Here is a 26,970-nt window from a genome sequence, read left to right as displayed (position 1 = left end):
ACCCTAAAAGGAACAATGTGGAGTGTAGAGAGGACGGAAGAGCAAACGCTCACCTCCAATGTAATTTATGTTGCATCTCTCTGATGTGCCAACGTTCTTGGGGAATGATTTCTGCTGCTATAAAATACCCATTTGCGTACTTCTCGTTGCTTTTGATGACGATTTTGCTTCCGGGTATCCTAGACACAGCCGTTGCTAAGCAGCCAGGCTTTCATCTTCCCAATCGCTATGCAGCTGGTCAAGTACATGCACCCCAGTGATGCCCTCCCGGGAGTTCGTGTGACCTCTTAACAGCACCGTTTGCAAAAGCCCCCAAAGCTGCACCCTACCTGTCACAGCAGCGCATGCAAATTGGTGGTTAACATGTAGTAATTAATTCCATGCACGCACACCATCTCTTGCACAGAAATGCAATGCCATGGAGGTGGAAGGAGACTGACAAACTGTCAGAAAGAATAGCATTATCGCTGCCAGGAATGGAAAGGACAGAGAAAAGGAGACTGAAGCGCTGGAAGAAAGTACAGCTCCAAGGGATGGAGACAAAGAATTGTTTATGGTTCTTTGACCCTTCTGCTAAACAAACACAGCTCCATGTTGACATTCCTTGGCTTAGCTTGACATTTAGGAATTAGCCAGTCCTGCATCTCCTCTACCTCTTCAGCAGCACATTTTGCCGCTGTCAGAGTAACCAAATAAAATCAGGTGCCTGGGCTCTGAATCCAAGGAACGGAAAAATCCACCTACTCCAGCTCCTTGTATCCCTTCCCAGTTCCAGTCTGCTCCATTTCAACATTCACATGTATCTTTTTAATTTAAAAAATCCTGTGAAAACCTATAGTTTAAATATGCATTGAATCATAGCTGAATGTGAATTCTCTTTCAAAACAGTTACTTTGATGTTTTTACGTGCCTGAGAACTCCACAGCAACATGTACAGCCATACCAGATCTGGTGGACAGTTACATTTCAATCTGGATTAGAGTCCAGATTTCATCTAGGAATTCAGCAAGATCATATGCCTCAAGCATCTCTAGGTCACACACAAGTGGGCCCAAGAAGCAGAATTTGGCAAGGCTGAGCAGAGGAAGGTGATGCAGCTGGTTGGTTTCCGCTGTTCTCCTCTATGTTTCTCTCCATTTCTTTCCTCTAAGGAGAAAAATGAACAGAAAGCAGTTTGGGCTGCAGAACAAAGGAAAGCAATTCCTGTCCCTCATGCCAGATACTGGCATCAGTAGGGCAGAGTTAGCTCCTACTCCAGTAGTACCCCAAGAACATCCAGTAGTACAGCAAAAACATCCTTTTTGCTGTAGAAGTGATGGGCTGCCATGCATTCTTATAAGGAAAAGCTAAGTACTAAAAGAAAAAGCTGTAAATATACCCCCCACCCATGAGACTGGATGGCCTAGCCTTCAAAAAAGGTCTAGGATATTTCCATAAGCATAGTATACAATCCTATTCCCCAGTAGAAAGTGCCAAAATAGGACACGGCTCATGGAGTCACTCAACAAGCAAAAGAAATTGCAACTCTAAGAAAAAAAAAAATTAACCATGTATCTCCCCTGTCTCTCAGTTTCATTCCTAACACGTATACCAACCTTGGTTTAGCCTTGACTTCTTCCACCCATTGGACAACTGAATGATCAGAATAGTAGAAAGATAACATCCATATTTTTGCAACCTGAGCAGTGGGAAATGGTTACAGTGAAAGCCTTTCCTCACAGATACAACTTCTGCCGGCAATGCATACCAAAGTCTTTCTCAAACTGCATTCTGCAGAATTTTCTGGAATTCCTCAAAAATTATCTGGGGTTTCTTAATGAGAAGATCAGTAATGGCAGACAGATTTCCTGACAAGACTGCTTGTATTCACTTTTTTTTTCTGCAATGAGGAGTCAAAGAGAATAATGGGTATGTTTCTACATGGAAGCAGTGAGGCCCAACAGGCTGGCACTGTGACCTGCATGACTTGTGTGTGCGCCTTATGGCACAATATAATGCAAGTAAGTGCCACAGAGTCCAATGTTTTTTCTTGCAGGAAAATGGATATAGGATCACAGCTGTACTACAGTGCCCCACAGTCCTCCGTAGCAGCCAGGGTTCAATGAAAGATATGCAGGAGTTCCTCTGCAGATAAGTCCATCTGAAGACAATTCCTGAAATGAGGATGCGTGAAAGCCAGTGACCAAAAAGGCACATGTTCTCCCACCCTAGATCACAAAGTGGGAAGCGCATGTTAGAAGAAACTACAACAAGGCTTATGATGCCTTAGAGGCCTGGGGAAAGCCACGAAAAGAAAGCTGCTTGGCAAGAGCAGTGATTGCCACTATTACCAAGTGACTAGCCAGAGAACATGGCCTTACCGCTGCCTCAGTTTGGCATGACTGTCAGTGGTGCTCCAGCTCTTTCCAACTTCTGCCCAGTTGATTGGCACTCCCTGCTCATACCTTAGAATAAGGCTTTCAGGCATGAGCAGGAGGGGACCATCAGCTGCATTGCAATCAGCCGGGTGGGTCATCCTCAGGAATGGGACAATACTGCTGAGCCCCCAGTTCACCCTTCTGGCTCCTCACTGGGCAGCTTACTCCCAGGAAGGAGCCAGAAGCCTGCCATGAGTTTAGCAGAGCTGCTCTGAGAATGGGGCAGTGCTACCAAACCCAAGTCCCCCCTTCCAACTTCTAGCTGAGTGGCAGGGCTGCCACTGAAAGGAGATCATGGCTGTCAAAGAGAGGAGTCTCATTCCTCCCTGTGGTGTCCTCTGAGATTGCCACCCGGAGGAAGAAGAGGGGAGGAGGAGGAAGCACAACACATTACAAAGAACCTGGTCATCCTTTGGGTTCATCATAGCCATTTGGTACTTAATGGCAACCCAGTGTGCTGATTTACCAAGATGGGTTGCTACTGCTTGCAACACACCCATATGTCATAAGCCAGTGCCTTTCTCCCCCACCCGCCCCCTTTTCCCTTCCCAGCAGATCACAACAAGAGTTGTTAGCAAGAGGCATACATCAGAGCAAGACCTTCTGATTGTGAAATTAGTTCTTGCCCATACAGGATTTGATTCCAAACTAAATTCCCCTCCTCCCTTTTCCACCAAATAGAGCTGACTCCACCCTCAGGGAGGTTTGCACTGCTTGTGAGCCAGCTGACAGGAACACTGGGTGTTGCTTAATTGGTCCATTTGTTTGATGTGACATCAACCCACTTGACTGATAAAAGTCATACCCTTTCCCCTTTGCTATTCCCTGTCTTCCCACAGACCATACACAGTCTGGTTCTTGCCAGCCAATAGGCTTCTCTTGCAGCTCATTGACCTTGGTAATTCAGCCAAGCATTCTGACCCAGCCTCTTCTTCCAATCCAGATTCTGAATCTGAAACCTCCACCTGGGAATGCTGTATTTTGGGAGAAACAAACGCAGTCCTCACACACCAGCCACTTGTCAGGGTAAGAAGTAGGAGCAGCTAACCTTTAAGGATATTGATCAAAAAGGGTAGGAGGAGGGAAACAATCTGTCTTTATACATCCTCAGTTTTGTTTGACAAAGCTAAAAGTGAGAGTCCAAAGTATGACTTGAGGAATACATCCTTGAGAAATACTAATTATACTTAGAAAAAATCACTTTTTGGCACTGAGGGCATCTCTTGCATTTCAAAAGCTAGGTCTGAAATCTAATCAAAAGCTGCCTTAAAAATAACTGCGCTGTCAACTTGAGTCAGTCATTGGGCCTCAGAGATCTCTGATACCACACAGCATTTCTCTGCAAGGAAAGTTTCCAGCACATTGTCATTTTGGATTACAGACCTGCTACACAGATCCAACATCACAGTGAAGCCACTTGTGCCACAGAGTCCTACCAATTGTATATATGAGGGACATCAATGGAAGAAGACCAGTTTACTCATGTGAAACACTTTCTCCAATTGCAGGAAATATAGGAGGTATGAACTTTACTTAATTTGGACTAATTCCACTGTGAAGGAGGGAAACATTGCACCTTTCCTTAAAGAACAAATGCTGCTTTTCTTCCTTAAATTACCGTGGTGCTCCAACCTTCAGGTGTACATCAGGTCTGGCATCAAGCAGCAGAATGCCGGGAAGCTGCTGTTGCCAACTGGCAGCATTGCCTGCTTTACCTCCACCAGGACTGACTCTCCTGCCCCCAGCCGTGGGCTCATCCAGCAGCAAAGACTGTCTGGGAGCTTCTGACTATTGTGATTCAGGAAGGGAACTGTCATCACACCAAGGAACTTCTTATTCTCAGATGTAATGGTGGATCAGAGCCAAAAAGCTCTCATGACCACCATGTGCCAGAAATTAGAAAAGTCTACAACCAATTCCTACAAGTGAGCATAATGCCAGTAACTATAATGAATCTCAGTAACATTTTGAGGACTGAATGTCTAAGATCTTAAACTGGAGATAGACCCCAAACAAAAGCTTGCAGCCCCTAACCTCTGGAGCCCAGTAAAAAGAAAGCCCCTTTCTGTAGACAATCCCAAAGAAAATGATCTATAGTTGCAGGCACTAAACAAGCCTCATAAAGAGCAGAATCAGATCTGCCAAAACCAATGTGTATTTTTCCAATGGAAAAAAGTGATTTTATTTAGTGCCTATTTTTCTCAGTTAAAAAAAAATATTTTATTTTATTTTAATTTTCACTGTTTTCCTGACAAAACCGTCCACTTCCTCTATTAGTTTATTTGTGCAACTGCACTTTTTCAAATGCAAATTCAATTCCAAGAAATTGCCACCATTTTCCAAGAATTGTGTTGATGCTCATGCTCATGTTTTGGTCTGTGACTGGGGCATGTTCACATGATTTGAGAACAAGAAGTAAATTATCGTACATCCCTACTTGAATAGAGGCATGGTTGGGGGAGTGAATGAGCCCTGTAGCATCCTCAGGATCACGTTGACCTCAGATGGGTTGCATATCGACCATGCTTTGCCTCATGCTTTATGGCCAGATAGTTCAGTTTGCTCCAAGCCAATATGAGGAAATTCAGAAGATGTTTGGTCATAACTATTTGAGTGTGCCTTGGCTGATTTGGTTGAGATTTACTCCATAACTGTTCTCACATTTTTAGAACAGCATGGTTGTTACCCTGGAGATAGATGTACAACGAATTCAGTTCTTATTTCAGTGCGAACTTATCAATGTGCTCTTCCCAAAACTCAGCATGAACCAGAGGGCAGTTGGTTGCTTAAATCCATAAATTTCTAAAGTGCTTCCTAAAAGGTATTCCAAAATGCATACATTTGTTTCTGTTAACCACCCAAAGAGCTTCAACTATTGAGAGGTATAAAACTGAAATAAATGTTTAAAAAAAAACTTAAATTGAACATAAAACTGGATATTTTTCCCAGAAGTGTGCATACTTGAAAATAATTTGAAAGTTATATGCATTTGAATAATGTGTATATCCATTTCAAAATATACATAGAAAAAACTGTGTGTGACAATGTATTGGTTTTAATGCAAATGAAAAATGAACAAAAATTCCACCCAATGTGAGATTAAGGCGAAATATAAAATGCTTAAAAATATGGAGCTTCACCAATTTACTCATTCCTACCAGCTGTCAAATTTTGAATCCATCCAATGCCATTTTAGAAATATAGGAATGTATTAAGGCCTCTCCAAAACTCATTACAAGTCCACACTTAGAACATACGTTTTATTAAAAAAGAAAAAAAGTATTCCTGCCATTTCCCATTCAATCAGAATCTATGAAGGAAACCTGCACTTGGCATTGCCACTTCCACAACATCAGAAAGATTATCTCCAAAAACTGTCTCATAGAATCATAGAATACTAGAGTTGAAGGGGCCATGAAGGCCATCGGGTCCAACCTCCTGCTGTTGCAGGACACCAAGTTATACCATCCCACTCAGAGGGCTGTCCAGTCTCTTTTTGAATGTCTCGAGTGTGGGAGAGCCCAACACCTCTCTACATAGGCAGCTGGTTGCACTTTCACGTTGCTCTGACAGTGAGGAAGTTTTTCCTGATGTCCAGCATGAATTTCGATTGTCGCAGCTTGAATTGATTATTCTGTGTCCTACACTCAGGCATCAGCAAGAAGAGATCTTGACCTTCCTCTTTGTGATGGCCTTTGAGGTTCTTATAGAGGATACCATGTCCCCCCTCAGTCTTCTCTTCTCAAGGCTGGACATGCCCAGTTCTCTCAGTCTCTCCTCATAGGGCAGTGTTTCCAAACCCTGGATCATTTTTGTTGCCCTCCACTGGACTTTTTCTAATTTACCTACATCTTTCTTAAATCTTGGTACCCAGAACTGGACACAATATTCCAGGTGAGGTCTATAGAGGAACTACTACTTCTCATGATTTGGAAGTAATACTTCTGCTAATGCATCCCAAAATAGCATTTGCCCTTTTGGCAGCTGAATCACATTGTTGGCTCATATTTAGCCTATTGTCCACAACTATTCTGAGATCTTTTTCTTTTTCAGTGCTATTGAGCCAGTGTTCCTCATCTTGTACCAATCAAGACTTTGGTTTCTTTTTCCTAGCTGGAGGACTTGGCACATGTCCTTATTGAACCTCATTCTGTTGCTTTATCAAGATCACACTGGATCTTCATTCTGACTTCTAGGTGTTTGCTATTCCACCCAGTTTTGTATCATCTGCAAATCTGATTATCCATCCTTGCACTTTCTCATATAAATCATTAATAAAGTTGTTGAAGAGCACTGGGCCCAGGACTGAACCCTGTGGCACCCCACTAGTTACCTCCATCCAATTTGAAAGGTGTCATTCACTGCTGTAGTCGAGTTGGCTTCAACGAAGAAGCCATGCTCCAGTTCTTGGACTAGTTAAGGACATCTAGAGCTGTGGGGTATTTCCAAATGTGCAATATGGGAAGTAAAAAACAGTCCCCTTGGATATGTGTCTCAGGAGGAAAGCAGGGGTCATGAGTGGTGGCCAGATGGTTCAGACATGATGAATGGTCAGCTTCTTCCATTACAACTTAAAAACCCATAGGAACAGCAAAGAGAATGATAGGAAATGAAGCAGCCAATGAATCTGCAAAATTACAGAGATGCAGTCAAGAAGCCATGACTTCAGCATTCTTCTGTCTCATCCCTTGCCTCAGTGCCTGATCTTTGGCCTGCTCTCTGCTTTGGCTTATCGAACTGCACCTCACCTGCTCCACTATCTACTCCCGGTTTTGACTTAGGCCTGTTTTGGATTATGATCTGGATCTGTCACTGGACTGCTTCACCTTAGTTCCAGTTGCACAGGTAGGTCCTGGTGCATCTCTCCAATACCCTGCTGCCCATGCTCTAGACCTTTACAAATAGCTCTTCTTGTCTTGTACTGTCTTTTCCTCCAGAAGAAGTGCAGAAGTCCTAATCCAGATTGGTACCATGCCAGTGGAGAGGTGTTGCTGTTCAGCTGTTCAGTCGTGTCCAACTACAAACGATCCTATGGGCCAAATCTTGCCACACTTTCTGATCCCATGCCACCTCTTTCAGCTGAACTATGGCCCGCATCCACCTTGAGGGAGTCTTTAGTGACCTGGTTTTCTGTCGCCACTGAGCATTCCAAGAAATATATTCCAGTGAAGAATAGGGGACATTAAGCCGTCCTCCCACTGAGGTTCTGATCCAAATTGGGGTGAGAGTAGACCTGCAATCTATAGCAAGAAACAGTGATCCATTAAAGCCAACAGATTGCTTTTGGGCAAGAAAGAACCATGGGGACAATGTTTCCATAAGATCATCTATTGTGGATCAATCAAAGTTGCAACAATAATTAATAATTGTTTAATTATTAGAATTACCAGTCTAAAAGCATGAGTAACTTGATTTAAGTCAATGATGTATGGTGCTGGGGGGTCGGAGGTTATGGAATACCAAATTTAAATCAATTTTAAAAATTAGTTTTATTGGAATCAATCCACCCAGAATTGCACCATATGGACATTTATTGTTCTTGTTCTTCATCAACAAAAAACTAGATTTAGTCATATTTGGGGTTGTTTTTGACCAAGGAGGAAAGAGCCTCAAGCAAGAAAAATGCCATGTATGATAGTCTTTGTTCTGGCCGGAATTTTCCCCCAGGAGGTTTCACTCAGCGTAAGCATAGTTTTCAGCTATCAGCTGGTACAGGTAATTTCAGATTTAATCCTTCCTGAGGCTCTGCAGAACAAGGAAATCTGCATGACAATGCTTGGCTCTTTGACCTTTTCTCTGGATAATAATAGTTTGGCCTACAAACCTTAAAAAAAGCATAGTAAAGATTTCCCTGAATTGATCTTATTTCTGTTAGCTGAAGAATCTTAGCTTTACAAAATGACCAAGCTGATCTGCGTTGGGCCTTCTTTTGTTCCTTTGGTTGGGGCCGATTGCTTGGGCTATAAAAGTCCCCGTAGAGCTATTCCTATGGAGATTTGGGGGTGTTTGGGGGGCTTTAGCGTGCTTTGGTTTATACAATCAAAACTAAAAGGCAGGAGACTGAAGTCTGTGGATATTTTAGATTAAGCACTTTGTGACAATATCCTAGAAAGACAAGCCTGTAAATTACAGTATAGAATGTGCATTTGGAGGGTGCCAATTACCCCACAAGGTGTGATGAAGGCAGAGTGTGGGATGAACCCGCGCTTAAGCCATTCCTCGCTTCCCACCCAGCACCAACTTTGAAACAGTCCCGCATTCAGCCAGATGAAAATGAACTGGGCATGCCAGACCAATTGGCTTAAATCCAAGGAGCATTGGGCCTGCCCAAACCAATCGCTTCCAGCCTGGCTGTTCCTCATCGTTCAAAACATGATGGGCTTATGCACTCACAGACCTAATGAATTATTTATTTATTTATTTAGAATTTTTGTATCCCATCCCATCGCAAGAGCCTCGGGATGGTTTACATACAATACAATAAATACACAATAAATACAAATAGTGCAAATTAAAATCCAGATTGACCCTGGCTCTAATTTAAAAACCTATAGGTGATATAAAAGATTGTTAAAAATTGTTTAAATAAAAAGGTCTTAGCCTGCCGCGGAAAAACAAATAACGATGGCACCAGGTGGACCTCTCTAGGGAGCACATTCCGTATGTGGGGCGCCACTGCAGAGAAAGCCCTCCTCCGGGTCCTTAGCCTCCTAATGTCTTTCATGGAAGGCTCCCGGAGGAAGGTCTCTGCTGCTGATCTCAGGGGGCAGGAGGGCAAATATGGAAGAAGGCGTTACTTTAGGTATCCAGGTCCCAAGCCATTAAGGGCTTTATAGGTGATGCCCAGCACCTTGAACTGAGCCCGGACTTCAATGGGGAGTCAGTGAAGCTGGTAGAGGACAGGGGTTATGCGAGAATAATGCCCAGTCCCCGTCAGCAACCTGGCTGCTCTATTTTGCACCATCTGAAGCATCCGGACTGTCAAGGGCAGCCCCACATAGAGCGCATTACAGAAATCCAATCGGGAAGTAACCAATGCATGTGTCACTGTCGCCAGGCAGTCGTCGTGAATGACTTGACTAGCTCCATGTCTTTGAAAGCAGGTATGAAAGTTCTGTCTAGACATCATGTGTCAATCAAGGGCTGTCTTTGGATCTCTGCAGCAGGGAACAGCTGGTGGACATCACTATCACCCACACTGCATGCCATGAAAGTTGGGACTGTCTCTGCATGGAGGCTTGCATGGAAGGCAGGCTGAGGGCGACTGCCAGCACCCTGGCTGCAGAGGGACGGCCATGCTGCATCTGGCTCTGCCTCCAGCCTGCAATTAAAATGAGCTCCCACCCTGTACAGGGCCTGGCACTTGCCTCCCAGCCATTTCCTCAGCCCTGACACCTTGGCATTTTATCTGTGTGGGTTTATTTACCCCTGCAATTCACCACAAAGCAGCTACACAACATGAATGTCTATATTAAGACTTCTGGGTGTTCAGGAAATTAAGTAACTCTTACTAGCTTCCACAAGCACAAAAGACATGTTAAGTAGTAAGCTTTTTTTTTTTTTTTTTTTTTTTTTTTTGTGGAGGGTGTCCTGAACAGAAACCTACATAGTGGCTCTTATGGGAAACTAGAAAATATAACAGTTGACTCCCTCCCTTGTTCGCAGTTGGATTCAATGTTGGTAGAGAATTTAAGAAAAGTGAAAAGAAGATAGCATCTTCTGCTGGGTTGCTTTTTATTTTTTCTCTAATCACTCTCAATCCAAAGGAAAATTCTTTGTCAAAATATTATGAAATACATATTAACAGAACCTGCTCAAAGTTTGACATTTGGCAAGATGTAAGGGAAAAGACTGGCATATGAAGGTAGAACATGACATACAGACATTCTCTCTCAAATGTTGCAGGAAAGTTTTGGAATGTTCCTGTGGAAGAATTCATGTCCTTCTCCAGAATATGGAAACTGCAGTTCCCTTCCACCCCAGAGTTTTATGAGTGACACACCACAGACATTGGCTGGCTTCACACAATACTACAAGCAACCCTGCATTGTTAGCATGGTTTGAAGTTTTTTTGTTTTTTTTTTAATCATGCTGTACGAAAGAGACAATCAAGTCATTTCTATTTTATTATGGTGTGAGGGCCGGGTGGTGGGCAGCAGCAAGGAGGGGCAGAATGCCGGGTCCAGGGTGGGAGCTCAAGCTGAGTCCAGAGCTCACTATGGGCCAGAGGCTTGGGGCAAGTCAGCAGGAGCAGGTGAAAGGCACGGATGGAAGCAGTCCAAGTTTGGCAGAGAGAGAGACTGAGAGAAAGAGAGAGTCAGAACACAGTTCCAAAGTTCAAATGCCCTGGATCCAGCATTCTGCCCTTCCTCACTGCTGCCCACCGCCCGGCTCTCTCACAGCTCTTCCTAACTGGTTCATACACAGAGGCTGAATGGCTGCAGTGGCTTCTGCTGATGCTGGACTGGCACTGTCAGAGTTGCATACCAGGACTGTGGAAAACAAAAGAAAACAAAGAAAGCCATGGGTTCAAAGCCATGGGTTTCTTTGGGTTCAAAGAAAACAAAAAGCCATGGTGGTACAGAGAAACCATAGAACAGACCATTCCTTGTGGCTTCTAAAGTCCAAATTTACTATGGTGAAATGCAGGGACCAGATTCAGACAATTCAACAGTCTTACAATGCTAAAAGGCCACCAGGGTTTGTTGTATCATCTAAACACAGCCATTGGGAGGTTTGCACAACATGAGAAGGGATGGTGGAATCTTACTGTTGTGGGCCCTTTGCACTGCCTGAACCCATTCCCGCAATTCCCGCATGGTAGGATTAGTTTTCAGAGAGAACTACAGAAAGAATCCACCATCCATTCTAAGGTTTCCATGCTTCACTGCAACTTCTCTGGTCATCCTGCTGTAGCCCATAGGCAAGAATGGGGAATGGACTGAGACTTTGCTCATGGCGACCGCTGGGACATGTGGTATGGCAGGGAGGATGGAGAAGGGAGTGCTGCCTGGGAAACAAGATGGTTATCGGACTGCTAAATTCAGGCAAAGCTCTGCACCTGTGGAAACAACACAGGAATGTTTGCTGTGTTGTATGAATCCAGCCAGGGAGTATTCTTTGGCCACTGAATATGCTCAGTCCTCACTGGCCTGTTTGAGGAACCCCCTCACCTTTTGTTTGCTTGTTTGTTTGTTTTTGTACTTATGCACACCTTGGGGTTCCTCCCAGCCTGCTCACAGGGCCCTCTTGAGCGCAGATGGTAGCGTTTGGGCTAAATAATGAACAATAACTAACAAAGCTAGTTACTCTCTGATTATAGGACTACAGTCCCTAGCATAAAAAAGGCAAAAAGGTAACGGTTTCCCCTTAACGTTAAGTCCAGTCATGTCTAGGGGCGGTGCTCATCTCCGTTTCATAGCCAAGGGAGCCAGCGTTTGTCCGCAGACAGTCTCCATGGTCATGTGGCCGGCATGACTAAACACCAAAGTGCACGGAACGCTGTTACCTGCCCACCGGAGTGGTACCTTTTTATCTACTTGCATTTTTTGCATGCTTTCGAGCTGCAAGGTTGGCAGGAGCTGGAATGGAGCAACTGGAACTCACCCCGTTGAGCAGATTTGAACCGGTGACCTTTCAATCAACCAGCCCAGCAGCACAGCAGTTTAAACCACTGCGCCACCTGCATCCCTAACAGTCCCTAGCACAGAAGACATTTTTTTTCTTCTTTGCTTCACTTCTCCTCTCTTCTTTCTGGAAAAAGCATCAAGAAGTTAGCTGGACAGCCTCCGTAGCCAAAAACCCAGTTCACATTTCCACTGAACTATGCACTACACTTCCATGTATTTTGGCCACACAGTGCAGCAAAACAACAATGAGATTAGCCACAAAGAGACAGTTTTACATTATTATTATCATTATTAAATGTCTATACTGCCACTTAGCCATAAAAGACTCTCAGGGAGGTTTACAAATAACATTAATGAAAAATACAGGATACAATAAAATACAATATAAACAGGGGTACAAGAGTTCAAAAAAAGCTACATGAGGCAATAAACACAACAATTTACATAATTTATAAAATTTCTAAGCAATAACAGTAATACACTGAATTAAAATTAAGACAATTTATTATCATGTAGCCTATAACTACAAACCACCAACCCCACCGGCCAATGGCCAGAATCTCTCAACACAATGCGCTCAACAGAATACACACAGAATACACAATAAATGGTATAACTTATCAACAACCTTATAAGCCATCATAAAGCAAAATGTATACGAATGTTACAGTACATGTACATTCAATAATTCAAAAGCACACACACTCCTAAGCAATCAAATGAAAATAATGTGAATATGAGTTCTGATGAAAAGCTCTGGATGCCAAATAAATCCGAAAATCCAGGGATGGGTCAAGAGTCCAACCCAAACACAATACAAGAATCAAAAGAGTTAGAAGTGCTTAACAATGATGATTAGTTATGACCTATGACAATTAGGTACTGTTTTGAACTGCTTTAATAATCCTGCCCAACAGTTTACAATCAAATAAACACAGGAAAAATGAGAGAGGGAGTTGAGGATATGACTAATAACCAAGTACATTAACACCTACTGAGGTGGCCTTTCTCCCAGCTTTGGTCTTAAGCCCAAGAATGCTCTAATGAACAGGTTTTGATTACACTAAAGTGCAAACAATCAAAGCTGGCTTTAGGTTACAGAGTAGGCTTTTTACAGAACCAATAAAACAAACAAGTGATATTACTTTCTATTATTGCAATATGTCCAAGTGGAAAGTTGATTTCAGACTAACTAGAATTCACCAACCTCCTCCCCTCCCCAGTAACCGAAATCCCTCAAATGAAACCTTCAGGGTGGTTCCTGATTTCTCAGAGGCAAAATCTCACTTCTTGTTCCTGATCTACCCTTCCTAATTGACATGCACTCTCAGGTCTGTTACTCTTATTTCCTCCTCCTGCACCTCTTCAGTAAAAGCTCTGATTGCTTATGATTTCAGGAGCAGCTTGCCTCTTCTCCCGTATTTCTATTCCTTCTGTCCATAGCTCTTCATTCTCTATGTCCCCCTCCCACTTTCATCTGAATTAGCCTCTGTTCCCATATATTTTTGATGTTCCTCATTAGAACATTTGGTTTCAAGATGTTTCTTGAAGGATGGGAGAGACTGAATGACTGGATCTTGAAACATTCAGACGGAGATAATCATCTGTGCTTTAGAGGTGGATAATGGAATCAGTGAAGCCTGGCCTTCATTGCAGAGCTCCTCCAAGCTGAAACTCAAAGCTGATCTGCTTTGTCCCGGCCCCTGAATGCAACCTCTGTTGTTGCTCAAAGGTAAGATTGTGCATTTTGCACCGTGGTTTCAAAGCACTCCTTCCCAGTGTGTGCTGTTCTTCGGTAACTAACGTGCATTTTGAAGAACACAGTTCTCTGTCCAACACAGGTTGTGAATTTGATGAGAAGAATAAGGTAATGCATGTTGGGGGGAAAATCCCAACTTCAAGTACAGGCTGATGGGACCTGAGTTAGCAGTGAATGGCCAAAGAAGGGATCTTGAGGCTGTGGTGGGAAACTTGACGGAAATGTCAGCCCTGTGTGCACCTGCTGTGAAAAAGGCTAATGCCATGTTAGGCACGATGTGGAAAGGAATTCAGAATCAGACTGCCAAGACTGTATTCCTCTTATACAAAAATCTTTGGTACAACCGCACTTAGAAGATCATGTACAGTTCTGGTCACCACATCTGGAAAAGGGCATTAGCAAGCTCGAAAAAGTGCTGAGTAGGGCATTGAAAAGGGTCAAGGAGCAGCTACAACAACTGGGATTATCCAGCTTAGAAAATAGGTGAGGAAGGGGAGACATGAGAGAGGTGTCTAAAATTACACATTGTGTGGAGAAAGTGGAGAGGGAAGCATTCCCCCCCCCTCTTTCATAATACTAGAAACCAGGGTAATCTTGTGAAGCAGATTGATAGGAGATTCAGGAATTTTAAGATACTTCATACAGTATGCAGTGAAATCATGGAATTCACCGCCACAGGAAGTAATAGTGGCAACCAGTCTGGATGGCTTTAAATGGGGATTGGACAAATTCATGGAACAGAAGGCTATCAGTTCTCATTAGCCTTGCTGGCTTCGCGCTGCCTCCATGATCAGAGGTAGTGTGGCCATGAACCCCAGTTGCTGAAGAGCTTGGGCAGGCTGAGGTCTTGCACCCACCCTGCTTGAGGGATGCTGCAGGCACTTGGCCATATAAACAGAGTGCCAGACAGGATGGGCCTTTGACCTAACCCAGCATGGCTTTTCTTATGTTCTTATGTACTAGTTTGAGAAGGGGAGAACTTTGCCTGAAGAAAACTGTGCTTGTATTTCAGAGTGTGAATGGGGCCAAATTCTGTCAAATTAATGAACTGAAGGAAAATCCCTGTACATCGCTGGTTTAAAAGGAGAGAAAGAACCAGAACAGCAAAGGGATTAAGGAGGATCAAGCAACTGACCCAAGGCCCACGGGAGCCACTCTGGAAGCAGCTGGAAAGGAAGACAGACTTTCATCTCAGGGCCCTGCCAGGTCACAATGGCTCCAACATTCTGAGGCATTTGCTGTGCCAAGGGGCTCCAACCTACAAGCCAAGGAGAAGATAACACATCAAGTTGTTTGGTTACGTAGTGTCCCAAAGGTTCTACTCTGGATAGTCTCTTTTATTAACAGACCAACTCCTACTGCAGTCCCCACTCTGTTGCAGGCTTTCTGTTTACAAATATGTTGCTGTTTGGTATCAACTAGTCCTAAACCTTGACACAAATATGAGTAGCATCATCATGACAGTGAGAATTTGCTCCCTGCAGAACATTCAAGAATGTTTAGAATGCCACAGTGGGGCTCTCAAAAGAAACCTGCACGTAAGCAGATTATTTACAGCACGCCAGCTACTGCAGTGAAGAATTCAAAGATTTTCAATAGAGCCCCACGATGATTTATTGATGTATTTTGATCAAGGAACTGGCTTATGACACACATAAATAATCTCTACAAAGCGTTCCTCCCGGCTTTATTCACAGCAGGATGGCACGTTATGGTACGAGGTACACTTTACATCAGAAACTGGTGTAATGGCACTTCACCATGGGAGGCAGAACCAAATGCAAGGAAAACTTGGTGGCGGCATGAATGTTTGGAGTAGAACTGGGCATCAATGGCCTCTTAAAATTCTCCAAGCATCTTAGGTGCACAGAAATTGGGGGAACCACTCTAGCCGATTTCTCCAGGGGGAGGAAAAATTCTATAAGACTTTCTCAGAGGTTGGACTCACTTTCAGCAGCAGCAATAATAGCACAGCTTCCTCCTTTTCTCCTCAGGTCATCATTTTCTCGCTACCACTGCCAATGGGAGCCACAGCAATTGTATTGGCAGGCTGGTCACCATGTTTCATCCTCCACCATGTCCCTGAGCTGGCATCATTCCATGGTGTCATGAAGGGAAATGGCTGGAAGCCAGCAAAAAATAAAATACTGTGGTAAATACTGAGAGAAAATTCTACACGGGGATAATTTTCCCAGACGGGGGTCAGAAAAAGAAACATGTCAGAAATATTCTCTGAAAAAAATGTCCTCTGAAAAATTGAGCCTCGGTCTAGTTCAAAAGAAGAAGCAGAAGAACATGAAAATGCACCATACCTATGCAGTCTATTTTTGCCTCCCATTTCTTTGGATAATTCTTCAGAGCAATGCCCTTCAAATTCACCTCAACATGTTGCTTTAGGAGAAATTTGCTGGTAAACATTTAGCATTGCCTTAATCAAGAGATACACTTTCGTGGGGATGGCTTTATTTTCTTTCCATAGCTGCTGGTTCCTTGGTGCTATCAATATGGTATGTGAGCCAGTGGTAAGCTTTTTAATAAAAATATTATTGTATAATTTAAAAACAAGAGATTACTTTCATACTAATCAATTATGTTGTACCTAGCAGTGCACTGCATTGCAATTGATTTTTTCCTTTGAGGAAGAACTGCAGCGCAAGCAAATCGTACATCTGTCTAGCATCTAAATTGCCATTAAGACTCTACATAATCATATAACTGTAGAACTGGAAGAGACCCATCCTATCCAAGCAATGATCTATAGCACCCAGAAGGGCTGATGATGGATATTAAATCTCATTGCTTTTCAATCCACCTAGCCACACAATTAATCAAAACTCTAAGTAGTGGGATCTAACGTGAGTCCAAATCATTCATTTATTCTAGATGTTGCACCCATTCCATGAGAACTAGGATGCCAGAAAGCACCTCATTTAAAGCGAATTAATTAGCAGAATATGCACAGATAGAGGCACAAATAAATAAGCCATAACCCACAGCAATGTAATGGAAAAGGCAACACCCAATTTGAGCTCACCAATTCATCAGATGGACTGGACTAGTTTGTCCAACAGCTTTCTGACACATCTTTTCACACTGATGAGTCCTTGTGGCCATTTTGCCAGGAGTGAAAAAATATGTGGCTCTTGTCTAGCAACTGAAGAGCTCACTCCTTAACAAGTTCCATAGAAGGATGCTTGGAGAATTGGGTTGAAAGAGAGTCCTGGCTTTAGAGATGCAGAAGAAAGAAAGGAAGAGAGTGCTGGAGATAGAAAAGGGGAGAAAATCCAGATCTTGCTGGCAAGAACAACAGTGGATCCAGGATTATTTAAAGGAAAAAGGGAAAAAATGCAGTTTCATAGAAACCTGTAATTGAATTAGCATCCCCCAACAATGCCATAAATTCTTACAACTTTCCACCTCAGGTACATCCCTTTCAATCAGCCATTCATTATATACTAGTACACATTTTTGCCTCTGAATTTTGAAAGTGTGAAAGAAATTGCTTTAAAAAAATCTTTGTTGCCTGAGGGGGTTCCTCATCTATACATGGTGGAATCACCACCTGCTTATTTTATTTGCTTATTTCATTTCTATACCACCCCATAACCTGAAGGTCCTCTGCTTAGGATCTGAACTGCTAAATGAAGCAGAACTTCAGCTTGGACTGAAAGGAGGAGGAAGGCTTGTTGTGCTCCTCCTCTCAGCCTAATACAACCCACCAATTTTAGTTCAGGTCAGATCAATATCACCGCATAGCCAAGGAAGCTGAAGAAAATCACGTTGCCCATTTCCTTTCCGAAAGGAGCCAAAGGGGTTGACAGTGGCTATGATTGCCTTTCTGTCAGTGAGCTATTTCCAGCCATGAATGGATCTGTTATCCCGGGAAGCTTGAGCAGGTAGGAAGGCAGAAGGTGGGCCACTAGGGGAAAGGCACCAGGGAAGGGTCTACATGACATTAGCCGTCTTCAGATATCCCAATTCCAAGATCTATGCACAGAAAGGGGGGATGGATTAGACATATAAGCTTGGCCTTCTCTGTCACTGTCCTCTGCAGGCATGTAGTGGAGGCCCTTCTGTCTTTGTGCAAATCCTTCCTGAGTTGTTGGAGGGCATGGAGCAAATACACTTATCCACACTCCTCCAGCTCATGTACAGAGAGTTTTTATTTTCTTTTTAAATGTTTTTAAACCATTTATTAGTATTATTTTGAACAAACTCATTTACACTGTATATACTAAATCAGTACCATTCTTTAGACATTTAGCATATTACAACCAATTACAAATGTTACCAAAACCTTGAGACTCATCAAAGACATTATACCCAAAAGCTAGACATAAATAACCTTTGAACACTGAGACACTACAAACAAGAGAACAGGTGAATGCATATCACACCTTGCTTATTATTCCTAAATTGCTCCCATTCCCTAACCCTGACCCTGTATCTTCTCTGCATAACCCATATGTAATTTTGCTCAGGGTTGCCAAATCCCACCACCTTCTCCTCCATGCTTGGAACTTTTCTGATTTGCAAGGGCTACAGACAGTCGTCCTGAGACCTTTCCTTTCTTTTCCAATGTGGAAAAAGTGTTTGCCACTAATATCGTATAAAAGAGTCATTCTTCTTTGTTCTTTGGTACTGCACATTTCTGATAAGTGAATATGCAAATTCTAGGATCAAAAAATAGAGTATATTGCAGAATATCACTAATACTAAAATAGCTTCTTTCTGGAATCTCCTTGCCTAAGAGCAATTCATCAACAATGCATATGGTCTGATCTTCCCTTTCGGCAATTCTGGCAACATCCTTTCAATTTTCATAGAGTTCTGATAACCGTAAAAAAGACATGTACCACTGAGTCAAAAGCTTAATTGGAATTTCTATTAAAGACATAAAGGCTATATAGCTATTTAAGGGCATAATCCAAACCCGCTGCCTTGATGCACACAAGCCTCAAAACTTAGAGGCCTACATGCATCTGACGAGAAAACCAGAGAGAGCAGGTATGCTGGGGGTGTGCAATCAAAAGAACTCTTGCAGTTTCTGCAGCGATACAGGAAGTACACCTGGTATGTAGGCAGCCCCTGAAGGGACTACAAAGTTGGAGTCTGTACAAGATGCTTTTATAACCTACCAGTTACCTACACAGTTTGGAAGAGTGGGGGATCAGGTGGGGGTTCACACAGGCAGTTTGCTATGGGCACATAAGAGTAAAGTACGGTTGAATGAATTAAGACAACACAACGCTAAAGGAAGAACCTTCTGTACAGGCAAACAATTAGCATATCTAAGAGTGTACCTCCAAAGGAGGAACTGTCAAAACAGGAAAATTAGCATATCTAAGGTGCAGGTAGGAAGCAAGATTGAACCTAAAGTCTAGAGCTGTTCTTACAGTATCAGGTTTTTGGCAGCCATATTGCGGCAGAGCTTTTGCTCATTTTGTCCAGCTCACGTCCAATGCGTGAACTGAGGCAGCAATGCCCCACCAGATCCACTTGAGCAAGATGGGCTTTCTTCAGTCATCGAGATTCAGTACTCAGGATAGGGAGGAAAGGAGCCTGGGGCACCAATAGGAATCAGCATGCGGGGATTGCCCCAGCCTCCTCTCTTCCCCACCACTGGTGCACCCTTTTCCCGCCTCCCTGAGGCCCATTGCGGCCTGGCTTGCTTCTCTCTGTGCTGGCTGCAAGAACAGTGGTGCTGGCAGCTCAGCCACTGACCTTCCAGGACCACAGAGCTGGGCTTGCTTCCCCCATCAATCCCATAAAATCCCATCTCAGGGTGTACTCCGATCTTCTGTTTGCTGCCTTTTAATTTGGTAGATTTGGGTTATTGTAGTTATGGTTGTCCTACATTTCTCAAATGTATTTAATCATCATCATCCTCCCTCCCCCAATTTCTTTGCTAGCCATTTAAATAATCTTTAATTTGAAAATATGAAGGCTTTACCAATTTTGTATTAATTTTTTCCTCCAACTGGACTAAAGGCTTAACCTCCTTAGCACCATTCCAGTCAACCAATGTATCAACCCCATATTGATGTCATTTTATAAAATTACCAGTTTCTTGTTTCTTATTAAATTGTGGATCTAATGCGATTGCTTCCAGTGGTGATTTTGAGGGAAGTTGGAAAGGTAAGCTAGAAGGGGTTCAGCAAAGGGCAACAAGAGACTGGAAGCAAAGTCCTATGGGGAGAGATTGAAGCGCTAGGCATGCTTAGCCTCAAGCAGACTGAGGAGAGAGATGATAGCACGCTGTGACAACCGGATCTGAGCTAGCAGTGACTCAGCAAGGAAGGGATCTTGGGCTAGTGCTGGACAGCTTGATGAAATATCAGCTCAATGCTCAGCTGTGCTGAAGAAGGCAAACTCATTTATATTGTTAATTTATAGTATTTTAATTGATTTATTTGTGAGCCGCCCCGAGGCTTCGGCGAATGGGGCAGCATAGAAATTTTCTAAATAAATAAATAGGCATGATTAGGAATGGAAGAGAAAGTAGAACTGCCAAACTCTTACTTCCCTTATGCAACTCTTTGGCGCAAACACACTTGCAACCAGGCTTGGGTCCTGGTTACCTGAAGGAACATTTATGTCCATATATGCCCGCCCGCCCCTTGAGATCAGCAGGCAAGGCCCTTCTCCGGGAACACTCCGCGAAGGAAATTAGGAGGGTGAATACTCGGAGGAGGGCTTTCTCTGCGGTGGCACCCCATCTATGGAATGCACTCCCCAGAGAGGTCCGCCTGGTGCCATCATTATTTGCTTTTCAGCGCCAGGAGAAGACCTTTTTATTCAAACGTTATTTTAATTGTTAATATTATTTATTTATTTTATTCTTTGGCCAGGGTGACTTAATTTATACTGTTAAATTATATTGTTTTATATGATGTTATTTATTTATGTTTGTGAGCCGCCCCGAGGCTTCGGCAAATGGGGCATCATAGAAGTTCCCTAAATAAATAAATAAATAAATAAAAATATTTCATTCAGCTCTGGTTGCCTTGCCTGAAAAAGGACACTGCGGAGTTGGAAAAGGCGCAGAGAAGGGCAGCGAAAATGGTCAGGGGGCTGGAGCCCTCTGAGGAGCTGCTGCGGCAACTGGGACTGTTTGGCTTAGAAAAAAGGCAAGTAAGGGGAGACATGATAGAGGCGTTTAAGATAATGCATGGCTTGGAGAAAGTAGAGAGACTTCTTTCTCCCCCTCCCATAACTCTCACACCAGAGGTCATCCCAAGAAGAGGGAGGTTTAGGACAAATCAAAGGAAGCGCCTCTTCACACAGCATACAGGTAAACTGTGGGAGTGGTGGTAGCTGCCAATCTGTCTGGTTTTAAAAGGGGATTGGGCAGTTTCAGAGGCTACCCGTGGCTACTCATCTTGCTGGCCGTGGGCTCCCTCCTTCACCGGAGGTGGCCTGCCTGCCAGCCCCAGTTGTTGAATGAGCCTGGGCAGCGGGAGGTTTGCACTCATCCTGCCTGAGGAATCCTTTTGGCAACTGGGCTGCCACTATGCACACAGAGTGCTGGGCAAGATGGCCCTTTCTTACATCCTAAAGAGGAAGGCTAGGATCTCTTCTTGATCACCCCAGAGAGCAAGATGGGCTCAAGTTGCAGGAATCCAGTTCCAGCTGAACATCAGGAAGAACTTCCCGACTGCTAGAGCAGTACAACTGATCCAATTACCTAGGGAGGTGTGGGCTCTTCTACACTCAGGCATTCAAGATGCAGCTGGGCAGCTATCTGAGCAGGGTGGTTTAACTTGGAGTTCTGCACTTTCCAGGGAGCTAGACCTCATGGCTTCTTGGCCCCTTCCAGCTCTACTATTCTATGATTCTGTGAAATCCACAGAATGATTTTACAGCCCCTAGATATTATCTGGGGGTACATAAGAGAGTTTGAATTCTGAGATGGGAGTTCCAACCACAGAGCTAGGAATCCACTCCATCCGTCCCCCACTCCCTTTCAGCCAGGGCAGAAATAGCCATGCCTCCTGCTCTCTCAGGTCAGAAAAGTGATCTCAGGGAGGGGTCAAAGGGGTGGTTTTGGGGATGAGCCTGGGCCAGCCACTCCAGCCTCCATCCCTCCCACTCAGAAGTGTCACGGCTCCCCACTTCTCTGCACTGCATGCCCGTCAGCCTCCAAGCTGGGGGGCTTGTGCTCCTAATTTTTCACATACTGTCCATAAGGCTGTGATGATGCAACTGATAAATGTCTGTCTTTTAGTTCCATCCAAAGTATGTTGTTTAATGGTGGTTTAAGAAAACCTGGTTCTGTCTTATCTACATACTCTTCTATAATTTCATGAAAATAAGTCTTCATATCTGGCAAAGAAAGGTATCTCTCTTTTCTATTGATAATCACTGCTTTAAACTTTATTCTAGTATTTTATTCCCCCACGGTTATTTCTTAGTCATAAGCTGCTGTCAGCTCAGTTTGATTCTGTTACTGTTATAAGATAGTATTCTGTAATAAGAAATTTATTTTAGAGGAAAAAATGCCATTATTCTTCCAGAAAAGGTAGTGTTCCTCTGTATCCAATTCATCCTTTATTTTAATTTCCAATGGATCATATTTTTATACTTGTAACTGTTCATTTGCTGTAGAAAACCCAATTTTCAGATAATTTGCTTTACAGTTTGTCTTATTTTCTGGTATTATTAATTAACCTTCTGTAAAATAAAATATCAGTAATGCTAATTTTATTAGAATAAAACCCTTATATTATATAAATATTTTAATTGTTAGTCAATGTGTCTTATTGCTGAGCCAATTTTAAGTATGGTTTTAAATTGATGCCATGCCTGATTGTTGTCCCTTGGTTGTTGGTTGTCCTATTTTTTATTTTATAGTATTTTATGAATATATTGTATATATTGTTTTATTAGTTATTTTATGTAATATATGTATTATTTTAATAATTGTAAACCACCCAGAAACCCTGTGGACTATATGGACAATATAGAAGTGTAATACATACATACATGGTAATATTAATCCTGAGGCCTACTAATTTACCAAATTCCTGTACAATATTTAAAACAGCTGGCAGAAAACGTGAGAGAACTCCTTCTTCTTTACCAATCAGCCAGTCACTGAGGTCACCCGAGGGCATGCTCCTGGTGGTATGGCATGGACCTATGTCCCATCTGGAGCCCACTAGGGGAAAGCCTTCCATGGGATGGCTCCATGTTTGTGGAACTCCCTGCCTCTGGAGGTCAGACAGGCACCGACATGGTGCTGCTTTCAGTGCCTGTTGGAAGACTTCTTTGTCCGGAGAAGCCTTTCTTGCTTCTAATGTCAACTTGCTTTTAAGGAATTGCTTGCATTCTCTTATTTGTTTTCTCTTCTCACTGGTCACTGCTCTGGAATCTGCCTAGTTATGCAGCAGTGTACAAATGTTGTGCATGGAAATGAATACAAACACATCAACTTTCTGTTAGGTCACAATCTCATGGCAAGAAGACAGTGGAAACCCAGCGAGAAGAATGGAAAATCACTCCAACCTCATAGCTGGGCTTCCTCGATCAGGACACCCCATGCTGCCTGCAAATAGGTTGCATGCCACAGATAGTGCCTTAAAAGATCAGGCAACAACCTGGAGTTGCAGCCCCGCTGATGTTGTTGCCCCTAGCCTACACAGCACACCAGGCCTGAAGCTGAGCAGTCCCGGTCCAGCCTTGAAGCCTTTTTTCCTCACCCCAGGGAAAGTTGTTATCTGAAAGTCAAAAAATGCAGAACAGCCATTTAGGTTCAGTTGTGCCATTTCCTCTATGACTGCTGCTCACTGAGGGAGCAATGGCTCCATGAAACGGGACTCCCTCAGGTCACAGAGCTCCATGGCCCCATCTGTCCACATTGCATCAACCAATCCTTCTGTCTCTTGGGAACAGTAGCAACAATATAGTTGGTATTATGAATAATAGTGATAATATTTATTACACCCATTTCCTACTTTTTTCTCTCTTGCAAAGAACCTAAGGCGGATTACATGCTTAGTTTCTTCTTCTCCGTTTCATCCCCGCATCAACCCTATGAGGTAGGTTAGGCTGAGAGTCTCTGACAGGCCCAAATTCACCCAGTGCGTGGGGACTAGAACCCAGATCTTCTGAGTCCCAGTCCTGCACTCTCGACCAACGCATCACACTGGCTCTCAGCCACACTGGCTCTTGAACAATGATTTTGCTCAGATGTTGCAGACAAAAATGATTTCTGAAACCAAGCCTCACCCTTCTCCTTGAGCGTGGGAGTTTCCATTCAACTCGATCTCTCTTCTGTCAGTCTCCTATTATGAAATCAGGCTGAATGTGCATAGCTCCTACTCTACAACAGAACAGATGGGAAATACGACCATTTAGGAAGATTTTTCCTTAGTTCCAAGGAGGGGTTTTTTTCATTCATAGAATATTATAGTCCATCAAAGAGATACTGGATTGATGGGTGCTGGTCAATTTCCCGAGAACAACAAAGGTTTCTCTTTGTTTAGGCTCATTTCCCTACCCCTCCACGGCCATTTCTATCACCAGTGAACTCTCATCAATTCACACACACCACCGGCACACATGTGAAAAGGGCCTATTGAACACTCATAATCATGGGCATGTCGCAGTGCCAAATATTGCCAAGAGCTGGACCAAAGAGCCACCAACTAACCTTTCCAGCTCATAATCAGTTGTGATGGGCCCTGTAGTCCCTTACTCCACTTTTTAGGTGATGCTATCAAGGCTACAGCCCTTTGCACACCTGAGAATAAACTGCATTAAAGATGGAGGGTTGTGTTGATAACACATATTCAGACATTCCATAGCACCTTCAGAATGTGACTTTCTAAGAATGTTTTCCTGCAGCAAAACAGGAAATTTAAATACAAGATCCAAATATTCCTGGACCAAGTCAAATAAACCCACAAATCCTGTATTATCCATCACCATCTGAAGCAATTTGCTTACTTGCTCCTAAGCTGGCTAACACACCTCAACATAAATCACCTCTCCCCAAAGATTTCCTTTCTCTCCAGTCTTGTCTGGCTCCAAATAACCTGGAAAATAATTGGTGTTATTTCAGTTTCAAATCCTAGAAGGAATAAAGACAAGAAGTTGTATACAAGAATGACATATACAAGAAACCCACAGCAAGAGCGTTACTTACTTATTCATTTATTTATTTATATCCTGCCCTTTGCATACATAAAAATCATATAATCCCTATAAACATTTGCAACCCAGTCTTATCACCCTGGATCAAACATTTCATGGATTTAGTCCTCACTTTACCAAAAAAAAAAAAAAAAAAATCACTACATTTAATATATCTCAAAGTAGGTTTCCATCACAGAGTACACATCGCTCTCGTCTTGGTCTAACTGCACCATCTAGGAGGTCTGCTCACATTCTATCGGTTTTGTGATCACCCTAAAAGGGTGAGCACAAATGCTTAAGAAAAGTGAAAGAACTTTAGTTTATTCTTTGAACAGGATTGGGTGGGATCTTGAATCACTAATCTTGCTGTTTTTAAGATAGTTGCAACATGTTGTTTTTCCTTCCTGCTCTACCTTTTTTTTTTTTTTTTTTGGTAAATGCTTTTGCCTCCTTAATTCCTCATTTCTCTGAGAGTTCAGAACATACTGGAGCAACCACAATGTTGTCTATTTCCTTGGAAAGGGAGAGGGCCATTGCTTGCAGCATTTGCAATATGCTATTTGCAAGTCTACTCGTGCCACACGGAGGCACTGGGCAATGGGTTGCCAAGCATCTAGCCAATCACTGTCAGTTTCCCAAAGAACTCTGCATGCCCAAGGACCTCGCAAGGAAGAATCTGGCCTGCTGCAAAATGACAGTCACTTTCTTTTAACCAAAGTATTCCATAAAATGCTATATGGTTGCTATAAGAAACCACAAAATTAGGCAAAATATCTCAGTGTTGGCAGTGCTTGCTGGAAACATGGCAAAGCCAATGCAGATTTTTTTTTCCATTTATGGTGGACTTCTAAAAAATTTAGAACTTTTTGGGAAAATGCTGCAACCTATTTGAATTTCATTGGCTCCTATGGACCTTATCATGTTCTCGCTTGGGTAGTTCAAAGACATTGTTAAAAGTGAGCACATGAAATTGGTAGGAAATCTTTCAGCTGCTGCTAAATTAGTTATTGCTGGTAGACAGAGACTACCTATTATTCAATTATTGAAAGAATGGATTGATAGGTTATACTACATTGCTTCAATGGTAAGTTGATAGAATTTGTTCATCTACAGGAAGGTAGACTAAAAGATGCAAATTTGAACGACTTTGTATGTCATACATTATTTATGTGAAACAGACATTTAATCTGGGCATTTGGAGCTTTTGCAATGTTCGTGTACATTTGTGGAGATACTGGCCAGCATTTGTACTTTATGCTGGAAAAATTAGGATTAGTTTACTTAGTGGTTGTTAGTGATATATAGGTTTTATTTGTAATTGTGATTTTACGTGATTTGTGTGATGCCCTGTTTGTATATTTATAATATTTAAAAAGCAAAACACTGTGGCTAAAAGAATGCAAAGAATTTGTCAGGAAGACTTTGGCTCCGTTTTTGCCATACCACAAATTCACAGAATGGTTTTAGGCGAGCCACTTTTTCTCCACCTGATCTGCAGCATGGAGAGAATAACTTCATGCCTTACAAGGCTAATGTAAGGAACATTGTGTTCCTACATACGAAATGCTTTGAACAATCCAGAAGTGCTATACAAATTATTAGAATTACGATCTGGCCATATTGCTACTTCCAGTTGCTTATGCTTCCCACCTGAACATGTGAGATTTTGACCCATGTAATTGCCTAACAACCCATCTATCCTCACTCAGCAAAACATCTTCAAGCCATTGAAAGTTAATGAGAAGACATCTTCAGCTACCTCTAAAAATGGATTGACCATCAGTGACCACTATCAAGGGATCCCGTATGCACTAAATGCCCGTATGCACTAAATGCATAATGCTAAACTATGCACTAAAGCATAGTTTAGCATTATAGCACATGTACTGGTTTGGTTACTGAGTGAACACTGCTACTAAAACACCATAGGATGGTGGAGTGATGATGAAACTCTGAACTTTAAAGTATCTGTCTCTGCAGTGATCTCCAGATATCTTTCAAGAGAAAGGGATCCATTCACCCGCTT

The sequence above is a fragment of the Varanus komodoensis genome, unplaced genomic scaffold (assembly GCF_004798865.1).
Source record: "Varanus komodoensis strain SLA01 unplaced genomic scaffold, ASM479886v1 scaffold17, whole genome shotgun sequence".
In the NCBI taxonomy this organism is placed as follows: Eukaryota; Metazoa; Chordata; class Lepidosauria; order Squamata; family Varanidae; genus Varanus; species Varanus komodoensis.
The sequence above is the reverse complement of the archived record's forward strand: the minus strand, read 5'-3'. Positions refer to the sequence as shown.